Source organism: Salvelinus sp. IW2-2015, unplaced genomic scaffold, assembly GCF_002910315.2.
Source record: "Salvelinus sp. IW2-2015 unplaced genomic scaffold, ASM291031v2 Un_scaffold16288, whole genome shotgun sequence".
Taxonomy (NCBI): Eukaryota; Metazoa; Chordata; class Actinopteri; order Salmoniformes; family Salmonidae; genus Salvelinus; species Salvelinus sp. IW2-2015.
The window spans coordinates 1-13,381 of NW_019957523.1; the positions used below are offsets into that span (position 1 = coordinate 1).

The 13,381-nt window shown below is 45.9% G+C and overlaps 1 pseudogene; it reads left to right on the forward strand.

Moving 5' to 3' along the window:
- The first annotated feature begins 6,154 nt into the window (after window positions 1-6,154).
- The window catches only part of LOC112080369 (homeobox protein Meis2-like), a 68,211-nt pseudogene continuing 60,984 nt past the window's right edge, over window positions 6,155-13,381 (forward strand).

Below are 13,381 nucleotides of genomic sequence, written 5' to 3' on the forward strand. Positions count from 1 at the left end.
TGACCATATATTTATTGTTGCACTTACATGTATCGATTTTTTATTATACTTCTTGACAGTAATGTGAAATGCAGTGCAAAATATAATTGCTGATATAAAAGTAAAAACAGTATGGCTCAAACTATAGGTCTAGGGTCATGAAGAATACAGGATGCATACAACAGAAGAGGGTATATTATAGTGCCCTGTGCTTAACCAGGCCCTAAAACCCTGTAGTTAATGACTATGTCCCCCACATCATGCTCACTCATTTCCATATCATATTTTGGTAGTTTGAGTTGTATATGCCTCAAATACGATGAGGAATATAATGAGTATTGAAATCTTTGTATAGCAACACGTGTGTGTAGGCCTACTGTTGGGTTTCTGAGTTGCAGCTACACTTGTTTTGTTTTATTTATTTTATTATTTATTTTGCTTCTGTTTTATTATTCATTTCTATCCTCTCTTCTAGTTGGAGAGGGGAAGGCAATTTGATAGTTAGATATGCTAATTTATTTAGTTAGAATCTCTCACGTCCATTTTTCTTTGCTTTGATATGCATTTTTAATATATAGCCCAGGGCTACATCTCATTTGGTGAAAGTTGGGCTTGCTGGAGATGATGAGGCTCTTCACGGAGACAGCCCGTTGAGCTTGTTTTTCCCCCTCTCCCTTCCCCTCTCTCTCTAACAAGGTATCATGGTCTGACTTCAGTATTCAACGTTTGTCCAGGGGATAAACGTACAATTTTGACAGTTAAGTTTAGGCAATAATTCTGACTGGTTAAGGTAAGGGTTAATGTTTGGGATAGGGTTAAGGTAAGAGTTAAGGTTTGGGATTGAACCCGCGATCCTCGGAGCCAGAGCACGCAAGCCTACTAGATGGTAATAGGTGCTCACGTTGCCCCTAGTGGACGGTATTGAAGGCATCTCCCAACGTCCTGGGGACCAGGACAAACGTCAAATAATGAAGTCGATCTGATGTGACCTGGCTGCTCTCCCTCTCTAGCCCCCTCAATTCTCTACCTGACAGTAGACCCTAATAAGTGCTCTGTTATTTACACTTCAACGCTGTATTGTCAGAGCTGATTGGATTATACCATTGTCAGAGGGGGGCTTTATGGCACTGTTGATTTCTTACGTTGGATTTCTATGACTATTGCTGTACTCGCATGTCTTTTAATTAATGAAATTACATTTCTGCCTTCTCTGTGCTACATCCAATTAAGGCGCCAAATAGTCTAGAATGAATGGTTGCTGAATATGATCTGTTCTAATGAATTTGTTCTTTGTGCCTCCTCGTGTCTATTGTACAGCCTTTTTCCACCAAGCTGTACATATTGGCCAAGATTTGAATTATCCTCCAACACATGCACATGCTATTGACATCATTTTTACGACTTGTGCATAGTTTGTTATGAAGAAATATTGTGGCATTTGAGTTTTCTGCCACTCTCGGTTTTTCACTCAACGGCTTGAGGGCTGTTGGTTATAGTTCCCACAAAGGTTATGCAGGTTATCCTAGCACTGCACGGCCAGAGAGAAAACACCAGTGTTTACATTTGGTTCTCTGGTAAAGGCTTGGGCCGTAAAAACCCATTGATCCGATGGAATGATGATGACAAGGATTCAAACCAATAATATGACATCTTGTACAACGTACAATGCCGTTTGTTGTTATCATGTAATATATGTCCTGTTTCTTTATGTTCCTATGCTTAGCACTACACGCTCCTTGCTCCATAATCATACACTCTACCTCCCTGTGTTGGCCCACGTCTAGCCTCCGGGGCTTCCGGTGCTGTTGAACCATGCAATTCCTCCATTTTGGAAGATGTTCTAATTGAAGCAGCGCTAGCTCTCGCCGACCGAACTGTCTCTGTTTGGATCCCCCATCAAAATAATATGTAGTTGTGTGGCCTGACTGCACTGTTCCAGACAATTGTTTTGTGATGGTAGAATGTCTGGGCCTACATTTCCTATTTGATTAGTGTTCAGATGCAGGGGCCTGTTGGCAGGCATCTCTAATCAATATGGGTAGTAGGGAGAGAAATACACCCAATCCCTACTCACCCGTCCCTCCCTCCTAGCTCCATGCAATGGACGCCGATGCAACTTACAACTGAGCTGAAAAAACGTTTCTAAAGCTGTAGTCCTATTTAGCTGTCAGAGGATTTGCATTTTACACCTATTGCCCCATGCATATTCATAATGACTACTGCCCAGGGGTGTGTATTCGCAATACCTTTTCTTGTTGTTTTGTCATTTGAAATATTTGAGTTGTATTCTAAGATGTTGTTATCTGTGGTCTAGATGTCTTTTTGAATCGATCAGTTGTCAGATTGATGAGTAATGTTCTCATGTTTGTATGAGTCGATGTCGTTAATCACATAGCATTCAATGGAGTGGAATCACGTTCTTATCTGTGCATTCTGAGAGAATGATTGCACATGTAATGTGCCATTCAGTGGAATGAGACTTATTTCGTAAATTCCCCACCATACACTCTGGCAGTCACCCGGGCCTCTCTTAAAACACACAACAGTGAATTATTAGATACTTAATTAATGTTTCCTTTCTATTCTCGGAGGATAAATGTAGGTGTTGTAAAATGCTCAGTTGTTCAGCAGAAGAGTACCTTCACGTTTAACATCTTTATTTGGCGTGTCTCTATAATTACGTGTAAAAATCGTCAAAAATGGCCGAGGACTTTAACTGCTTATGAGGGGTGGCAAGATGCGTCTTGAAATGTCAGCCGGCTATGATTAATGAATCTGTATGTTTCTAGTGTGTCAGCAATATGGGACATGTTCAGCACAGGAGCCTCCCAGGCCGAGCTGTTGAAGGCAGTGTTTTTTAGAGACTACACTATACACCAGCGTAGTCCCCTGAAGCACTCTGCATTCTTTTCTTTTTCAGACCCCCTCCCCCTAGGTATCTTGGGAATTTGAACAAAATTCAATGACAGTGCTAAATCAATTTTATTTGAAATTCCAAGGGGAAAAAAGATGGTGAAATTGCTGCGATGGGCATGGCAGACGTGTGTACATGAGAAAAGGAGGAGAACAGGAGCGGAGGAGTGAGTTGTTCTCCTGTGGCCCTGATGCACTACAAGCCTCTCCCCCATATTGTCTCCTGCTTTTATATTAATTACAACATGCATTATCAGCTGTGAGACGCTAACCCCAGCAAATAGAAAAGTCAGCCCCGGGAGACCAGGCTTGCCTTGTATCTTATTTTCCATCTAGTCTATCTATTGTGCTGCCTGCCTGTCTGTCTGCCTGTCTGTCTGTCTGTCTGCCTGTCTGCCTGCGCTGCGTGTTGTGTTTGCTCGTTGCTGCTCTCGTCTCTCCTCCTGGTAACAGTGCTCTTTAACACAATTAGAGAAGAGCATGGAGTGAACCATGTTTTGACTCGTAATTATGCCAAGCTACAGGGAGTAGTCACATGACGTGGTGTTGCAGGCCTTTTTCCTTTTCTTCTTCTTCTGTTTTTGAGGCGCTCTTGGTTTTTAGATTGATGAAGGAAGACCCTTTTGGGTGACTTAGGTTTTTTTCTCTCCAGGTTGTTTGAAGTTTAATGGACTCAAACACCCTTCCTAGCTCAGAAAGGTTAACCTTGTTGAGTGTGGAAAGTTAATGCCGGTGTTGTGATATTTCTTGTCATGTTGTGCGAGAGCGGTTATTGAAGAGAGGTGAGCGACAGATATGCACACTGAGGCGTCTGTTTAACCAAATGAAAACATCAGCATATGTTTGGGCCTACAAAATAATCCTACCGTTGTCTGGTCTGTGCTTATGTTACAGTGACCAACTAGGCTTAGTTTAGTCCAGGCCTAGATCCCTGGCCAAGCTTCCATTTACTGTACTTCTGGCTTGCAATTCACTGCCAAATATCACTCCCTTTAACACCATTAGCTAAGGTGTCTCTGATTTTAATTTAGTACCCGAGCCATTAAAAATGACACATTACTGTGCAATGATAGCTAAATTAAGTCCTATGGATTCAGCCGTTACATTAAATCCATGTGGTTTCCTGGCCTAGCTGGCCGTCAGATCAGAAGCTGTCCTGACTGGCTGCAGTGGGTGTGAAGAGAGAAAGAGAAAGATAGAGAGCGAGAGAGGGAGTTAGTTAGCGTACTGTAAAGTATAGTAGCTTTCTAGGCCAGTCTGGCCGGCAATGGGTGTTTCAGTGTCAGGAAGTGGAACCCAGTCATTTTCTTCCCTGAGAACAACAAGAGGCCATTTGGAGTCTGGCTCACATTAGTGATGTTACTCTCTATGTAAAAAATATACCGATACTTGTAAACGAAGGCTCTTCGACGCATCAAAGCCCATCTCAGCCCATGTATCTGATCAATAGCCCAGGTAAGCAGTAGATCCCAATCATCCGTCCCTCTTAATTAAGTAGGGACGTTCTTCTTTTCCACTCCCTTGTTCAGAAGGGCTAAAACCCACGGGGGGCTATTGTTCGGTCCGGCCTGCCTTATTCCCCCCCACCTCCTCTCCTCTTCTGGGTAATTCTCCCAGTTCTTTATCTGATTGCCATCCGGTGAACAGCTGACGCTGAGAGGGGTTGTAGTGGAGCGCTGTGGCTGGGGCTGAAGGGCCTGTGTCTGTCTGCTGTTTGCCGCCCCGCTCTGAGCTGTTTGAGAACACAGCCTTCCTCCCTGAAAACGTACCAGATAAAAGGAGGGCTGCTGAGCTGAGGCACAGCTGGAGCAGGAGCAGCAACACATAAGGACCAGGCACCCAAGGGAACCAGCGAGCCAGTCAGCGAACTGCTCTGTGCTGCTGTCTCATAGCCTCTCCTCGTGAACTCCTCTCCAGGCCCTCTCCTGTCTGTCCTCTCCCAGAACAGCTCACTCAAACCGGGACAGCCTCACTAGCAGGCGAAAGTTCAGCGCGAACGCTACCGATCTGAGGCAGAATGGTAAAAAACGGGCTCTTTTGAAATATTTCTGTGCCGTGTATTCCCCCCCCACTTTTCATATATGTATGTGTGTTTGTGTGTTTGAGAGTGAAAAAAGCAAGCGGGGAGAAGTGGGCTGAGGTTTGTGGGAAGCCTTGGTGCAGGCCTGTGTTTGTTTGGCTTGGGCTCCTTTCAAGGGGCTGCTTTTCCAGGCCCCCAGACAACGTTGGGCCAACATTCGCCAACATTTTGTCATCGTGTTCAGGTGATGAGTTATATTTGAATAGGCTATCCTGTGTGTTTGTGTGGGTGTGTGTGTGTGACTCATGTGTCTGTTTGTGCTGTGTGTGTACAGGGGTGTCTCACAGTCTGTCTCTCTGTGGTGTGAATGGCAGAGGAAATTCCCCCTCTAGCCTGCCTTCGTGTGGCACTGATAAAGCCTTTCCTGTACAGTACTGTAGAATTCCTGTTTCCCGGTCCGGACCTGCAGGGACCTGGGAAAGACCAGGAGAGAGAGGAAGGAGAGAGAGGAAGGAAAAACTCTACTTATGAGCTCTATATTTTTCTGTAAAAACTATTACTGCACCAGTATTTGAGCCAGTTTGCTCTGTAGGAGTGCTCTGTACTTTCTCTGAATGTGTGGGTGTGTGTGTCTCTCTCTGTGTGTAGGGGCATGTGTGTGTGTGCATTTTTGGCAGATTAGAGGGAGAATCACTGTCATATCTTATTTTCATTTCTGACAGTGCTAATGATGAATAGCTCTTGTGGTCTATTTAGGCTTCTTACCTCGATATTTCTCACTTGACACGGAAGTCTCAATTGGTTACGGTATAAACTAAGTCCACGGGCCCGGCCATATGTGTTTAGACAATTCTTCAGCGAGCGCCCTGCCTGCACCGTTCAAAATCAGACTCCACATTAACTGTCTTCTCTGTGTTGTGTGCTCTTATGTGTTAATGAAACTGTGTGATTGCAGAGTTTAGACATTAGTGCATGTGGCTTTTGTCTTTCTGCTTTTGATTGTAGCAGCGTTGTTGATTGTGTGCTAGGGGGAATGAGTAGAGGTCTTTGCTTTCCCAAGGAATGCAAGCAGTCACAGAGATCCTCGCTGCACTGTAGACCCTTACAGATGTCACTCTGATGTTTCCAACATACTCATGTGGTCTCCCGCTCTCTTTTCCCCTCTCCCCATCTCTCTCCTCCTCCTTCCTGCTCTCCTCTCCTGGTTTGCGGTTTGGATGGATCCCTCTCTCTCTTTTGTAAAACTCCAAACAGAACCCAGCTTCCTGGAGAGACCACGATGACGCCACCTCCACACACTCGGCAGGCACGCCAGGGCCCTCCAGCGGGGGCCAGCTTCACAGAGCGGCGACAACAGCAGCGAACTAGGTGAGCCAGCACACACACACACACCCACACATGCAACATAATATTTTAAAGACTTGCCAACACACTACTTTTGGAGGCGATCAAATTTACAATTACTGCTCATTAGAAGGGTGTTAAAAGTGTGTAATATTCTCTCCTTACACACACACACACACACACACACACGACACACACACACACACACACACACACACACACACACACACACACACACACACACACACACACACACACACACACACACACACACACACACACACACACACACCTTATTAACTGCTGTAGACTGTAGCTATTTAGAGGTAGAGTTGAACAGAGTGCTAAGAAAGCTGGTGGTTAATAGGATATTTCTGCCAGTTCTCACTAGCATTGAAAACATATTAACTTTGCTAGCTCTACAAGCCCAATTACAGCTCAGAACGGCTTGTGCTTTTTATAGTCTGGACTGCCAGCCTGCCTATCATAATGCCTACATTCTATTACAGTTATAATTTTTATGTTTTTATTTCACCTTTATTTAACCAGGTAGGCCAGTTGAGAACAAGTTCTCATTTACAACTGCGACCTGGCCAAGATAAAGCAAAGCAGTGCGACACATACAACAACACAGAGTTACACATGGAATAAACAAACATACAGTCAATAACACAATTGAAAAAGTCTATATACAGTGTGTGCAAATGAGGTAGGATAAGGGAGGCAAGGCAATAAATAGGCCATAGTGGCGAAATAATTACAATTTAGTAATTAAACACTGGAGTGATAGATGTGCAGAAGATGAATGTGCAAGTAGAGATACTGGCGTACAAAGGAGAAAAAAATATATATAACAGTATGGGGATGAGGTAGTTGGATGGGCTATTTACAGATGGGCTATGTACAGGTGCAGTGATCTGTGAGCTGCTCTGACAGCTGGTACTTAAAGTTAGTGAGGGAGATATGAGTCTCCAGCTTAAGTGATTTTTGCAATTCGTTCCAGTCATTGGCAGCAGAGAACTGGAAGGAAAGGTGGCCAAAGGAGGAATTGGCTTTGGGGGTGACCAGTGAAATATACCTGCTGGAGCGCGTGCTATGGGTGGGTGCTGCTGTGGTGACCAGTGAGCTGAGATAAGGTGGGGCTTTACCTAGCAAAGACTTATAGATGACTTGGAGCCAGTGGGTTTGGCGACGAATATGAAGCGAGGGCCAGCCAATAATGCAAGTCATGTCTGTGAGTCTGCATTTTGGATAGTTAAACTGTTTAGATCTTCTTGTATTCACATTTGTTGAAATATTGAAACACAGGCATCAACACAATGCATCAACACCAAAACAGAACAAATTTAAGTGATCCAACTCTGTTATCTTACTAGTGTCTTTGCTAAGACAACAGTGTTGATTAGCCACTAGCCTTTCCTTTCTTGTACTGCCCTTGTTTTCAGTGTTCTCTGTTGCAGTCAGATCTCCTTTCACTGGGGGCAGTGTGTGTGTGTATGTGTGCACGAGTGTGTGTTATTGTTTGTGTCCATTTCCATTCGGGGTTTACATGGCGTTTCATCACACCACACACACATTCTTCTCGCTCTCACAGTCTGTCTCCACAAGACGCCAAACGCTTGTCATGTCCAATCACGGCTATCGTTTTGCCAATAGGCAATAAAATGTATCGATGGTGTGTGTGTTTTTGTTCTGTGGTTGCGCTGGTTTAATCATAGAGTCTGTCTGAGTCTGTGGGCCTGTTGGAGTGGCTGTACTGCTGAGCCATTACTGACCACAGAGACACTCCTAGAGGTGGGCCTGTGGTGGTCCCGTGTCAGGACTAGTTGCATTACAGGCAGCTGTCTGGCTGAGCGGAAGGGGCTTGACGGTGACAGTAACTCCGGCTCACGAGGTGCACTGCGAATTAGCAGGGTGGAAAGTAGCTCTAAGATTTAGCTCAAAGATTTAACCCACATTTACCCCAGAAGTAAGTGTCGGTACATCTGTCAAATGACTTTTCTGTTATATTCAGGTTTATTTTATATTCATTGTTTGTCATTCCTGCAAAGCTAGTAGTAGAAGGGACTAGGCGATGCAGAAAAGAGGTTTGCACAAGGGGGAAAGGGAGAGAGCAGAGAGAGTAGGGGAGCAGAGAGAGCAGAGAGAGTAGGGGAGTTGTTTACTGTTGTTTATGGGCCAGTATTCAGATTTTAATTACTACTCTAAAATTAATTTTTGAAACAGGCACCCAGAGACAGCCAACATTTCACTCTGAGGCAGGAACCAGCAGCCACAACAAGCCAACAAAGGCTTCCATCTTGCGTTTTAGCCAAGAGTCCTGGCTTCCTTTTCTGTGTGGTTTTCATGATTATTTTCTCTCCTCTCTTCTTTTTCTTCCTTACTTTTTATATTGGGGGGGGGGGAGTGGGGCTCGTTCAAGCACACAGAAAAGCTGTACCCAGGGCCTTGAAGAAAGCCAAGGTCCGGAAACAGCCAGATTCAGCCAGGCCTGTTCCCCCCACTGTGCTAGCTGGGCTTTTGCGATTTTCCAGGGAGTCCTGTCCCACCAGGAATGATCCCCCTCTAGTGAGTCAAACCACAATGACCCTGCCTAGAGGGGCCCCTGCCAGGGGTGGTGAGCTTGCGAACACTCCAACAGACACTGAACACACATCACCAACCACCACCAAGGCTAGCACACTTCCCGCCGAGCCTTTACCACTCTCTTCTTTCTCTCCCTCAACCCCCTCTTCTCTCTTTCTCTCCCTCAACCTCTCTCTCTCTCTCTTTTCTCTCCCTCAAACCTTCTCTCGTCTCTCCTTCTCACTTCATATCCCCCTCAACCTCTCTTCTCTCTCTTGTCTCTCCCTCAAACCTCTCTCTCCTCCCTCTCCTTCAACCTACTCTCATCTCTCATTCTCCCTCAACCTCAAACTCTCTCTCTCTCTCTTTCCTCTCCCTACCCTCCTCTCTTCTCCCTCAACCTCCTCTCTCTCTCTCTCCCTCAACCTCCCTACTCACTTTCTCCCTCAACTCCCTCTCTCTCCTTTCTTCTCCCTCAACCTCCCTCTCCCACTCACCTCTCTCTCACTTCTAACCCTTCAAACCTCTCTCTCTCTCTTCTCTACTTTCTCGTCCCTCAACCTCTCTCTCTCTCTCCTTCAACCTCCCTCTCACTTTCTCTCCTAACCTTCTCTCTCACTTTCTCTCCCTTCAACCTCTCTCTCTCTCTCTCCCTCAACCTCTCTCTCCACTTTTCTCTCCCTCAAATCTCTCTCTCTCTCCTCAACCTCTCTCTCTCTCTCTCTCTCTCTCTCCTCCCTAAACCTCTCTCTCCACTTTTTTTTTTCTCTCCCTCAACCTCCCTCTCTCTCTCTCCTCAACCTCTCTCTCACCTTTCTCTCCTCAACCTCTCTCTCACTTTCTCTCCCTCAAACCTCTCTCTCACTTTCTCTCCCTTCAACCTCTCTCTTCACTTTCTCTCCCTCAATCTCTCTCTTCTTCTTCTCTCCCTCAACCTCTCTCTTCTCCCTCAACCTCTCTCTCACTTTCTCTCCCTCAAACCTCTCCTTCTCTCTCCCTCAACCTCTCTCTCTTCTTCCTCTCCCTGACCTCTCTGGGGAGTCTGTGTTTCTGCAGAACATGGGGATTGTTCAATTGCTGAGAAAATGTACAAGAAAACGTTTTATCTTTTTTCTGCTGGGCCTTGTTTGATTTAGTAAAGGGGGAATAGTGTGTGAGAGGGGCATTTTACTCACCACTCAAGATGTCAAAATGATTTTGCTTTCATGCATAAAGCTAATAATTACAGAGCGCGGTCTAAAGAGAGGAGAGGGAGAGAGAAAAGACAGGAAAGAGAGAGAATGAGAGAAAGTTTCCCTACCTTGAGTTGTATCAGTAGTGAGATGTTTCTGATATCTTCAAGATAAGCTCAGAAGAAATCAAAAACAGCTGCTAACAAAGAACCGTAAACCAGCCAACGCTATAGTCTGATGGTGGAGAGCAAATGAGCTTTTGCAATTCTCTTAAGGAAAACATTTGAAACTTCTCCCAGTACAGTGCTGTTTCTTAGCTAGAACCAGGATGTCCTGCTCACAGCAGAAAGTCTGAAAGTTAATAATAGATTATTTGTGTTTTTTTTTGGAAAGAAATTCCGGTTTTTTTCTGAAGTGTTGTGAGGGAATGAGGTGGAGAAGGTATGAGGCAGAGGGGGGGGGGGGGTTGGGGGTTAGGCGGCCTGTGTGCTGTACCCAAACCCTCTTGTACAATTGTGTCAAAAAACCTTAACTGGCCAATCTCTACTGACAGCTATGAGCATGCTTCACCTTGCTTTTACTGCTCACAGTAAATTTATTCCGTAAGAGGGATACACTATTTCTCACTGGTTAAATAGTTTCTGGCAGGGGTTTCAGATAACTTGCTCAGTGCCGAGATACAATTCCGGAGATTTACAAATGTACATTTTGCTCACAGCGACCATTCGAGGCCTGTATCCACACACACACACCACACACACAACACAACAACACACACACACACCACACACCACACACACACCACACACACACACACACACACACACCACAACACACACACACACACCCACACCCACACCCACACCACACACCCACACACACACACCACACACACACACCACGCACACACACACGCACACACACACGCAGCACACACGCACGCACACCGGGCGCACACACGGGCTACACCAAAGGCGCTCCACACACACACACACACCACACACCACAACACACACACACACACACACACACACACACACACACACACACGACCCACACCCACACACCACACACACACACACACACACACGACAACACACACACACAACACACACACACTCCTTATTAAACTGCGAGACGTACTATTAGAGGTATGTGAGGGTAATTACTGTAATGTACATCTACCAGGATCTCTAAACTCAATGATGTCTTCATTAACCCATGAGGAGGAAAACAAGAGGATATTCACACTCGCCAACGCATCCCCTCAGACCATGTCAGAGACCCCCTGTGTACATCTTTATATTAATCAGGAACATTTCAAACACACGCTGGGAAGCACCAAGACCCAAATAGGGTGTCCTTAAGAACTTCTCCTTTTAAAGCAAGGGCCTTTTTTAAGCCCCACCATCACCTTTTAAAATGTGTTTGCAGAAAAAGGTTGATTCTGTTTGTTGTTGTTTTTCTCACAGATACCCAAAGGCTGAACTGGAAGCTCTTGTCTTTCCTTCCGCCTCTCTGACTCTCTCTCCTCTCTTCTTTTCTCTCCTCCTATACCCCTCTCCCTCCCCTCATTCTTTTTACTCAACACCTTCCACCCCTTTTAAACAGAGGTCCTGAACCTGTTAAATCCTCATTAACCAAGTAAGGCACCGTTATAGCTCTTTCCAGCTGTGGGCTTAGATGTTCCGACTAAGGAGTGTATTTTTTCTAAATGTGCGAAATATGGTTGAAGATGGGAAGGCCTGTTCCATGCGTGAATGGACTGGATAGGAGAGGGGACTCTGTCAGAGCTGGAAAGGGTCAGAGTCGGGAGTCAGGGAGAGCTTCAAGCGTTAACGTAATTGCAAAGAATGTGAAAAATGAGGCGGCTGGGCTCTGAGCGGAGCGAAAAGGTCAGAGCGAGCCTCACACAAAACAACTGGCTCGGAGAACGGGCCTCATTAGACCATTAAATCAGCGGCCCGCCGTCTCTCTCTCTCTCTCTCCTCCGTCTCATCTCTCTCTCTTCTCTTCTCCTCTCTCTCCCTCTGCTCTCTCTCTCTCTCTTCTCTCTCTCTCTCTTCTCTCTCTCTCTCTCTCTCTCTCCTCTCTCTCTCTCCTTCTCTCGTCTCTCTCTCTCTCTCATCTTCTCCTCTCCTTCTCCTTCTCTCTCTCCTTTCTCTCTTCTTTTTTCTCATTGTCACACTCTTTTTTCTCTCTGTCTTATTTCCTCTCCTCATTTTCCCACTCTCCTTTTTTTCTCCACATCTTCTCTTTTCTCTTTATTTTGCTCTATCCCTCTCCTCCATCTTTTCCCTTGTGTCTGAAGGGCTTTTTTAACCCAGGGCTTTGAAGCTGGAGGCTGTGTACAGTATTTAGGGAATCGTTTTTGGTCTTGGGCAGAGGCCCAGGTCCTACTGGGTCCTCCTCGGCCGTAGTGCGCCGCGTCGTACGGTAACTTGTCTTGCCTATATTGATCATGCTGTACTGGAGTCCGGTGGAGAGGAGTCGATAAGATGCTCTGGTGGATTTACAGCGTCACTTGACTTAGTGTGTAAAATAATCAAATAGGCAGTGCATTTCTCTACTCCCCTGTTCTCTCTACTCTTCTCTGCTCTCTCTCTGTACTCCTCTCTAGTCTTCTGTACTCTCTCTACTCTCTCTGCTCTCTGTACTCTCTCTGCTTCCTCTAGTCTCTGTAACTCCCTCTTACTCTCTCTGCTCTCTCTGCTTCTGTACTCTCTCTGCTCTCTCTAGTCTCTGTACTGCTCTCTGCTCCTCTCTATCTGTACTCTCTCTGCCTCTCTCTTGCTCTGTACTCTCTCTGCTCTCTCTAGTCTCTGTACTCCTCTGCTCTCTGTTACTCTCTCTGCTCTTCTCTGCTCTCTCTACTCTCTCTTACTCTCTCTCTGCCCCTACTCTCTCTGCTCTCGCTGCCTCCCCTACTCTCTCTGCTCTCTCTGCTCTCTCTACTCTCTCTCTCCTCTCTACATCTCTCTTGCTTTCCTGCTCCCCTACTCTCTCTACTCTCTCTGTCTCTTCTGCTCCCCTACTCTCTCGCTCTCTCTGCTCTCTCACTCTCTCTGCTCTCTCTGCTCCCCTACTCTCGTTGCTCTCTTCTTGCTCCCCTACTCTCTCTGCTCTCTCTACCTCTCTCTTACTCTCTCTGCTCTCTCTACTCTCTCTCTCTCGCTGCTCTCTCTGCTCTCTCTACTCTCTCTACTCTCTCTGCTCTCTCTTACTCTCTCTGCTCTCTCTGCTCCCCTACTCTCTCTGCTTTCTCTAATCCCTCTCTGCTCTCGCTACCTCTTACTCTCTCTTGCTCTCTCTGCCTCCCCTACTCTCTCTGCTTCTCTCTACTCTCTCCTACTCTCTCTGCGCTCTCTGCTCTCTCTACTCTTCTCTG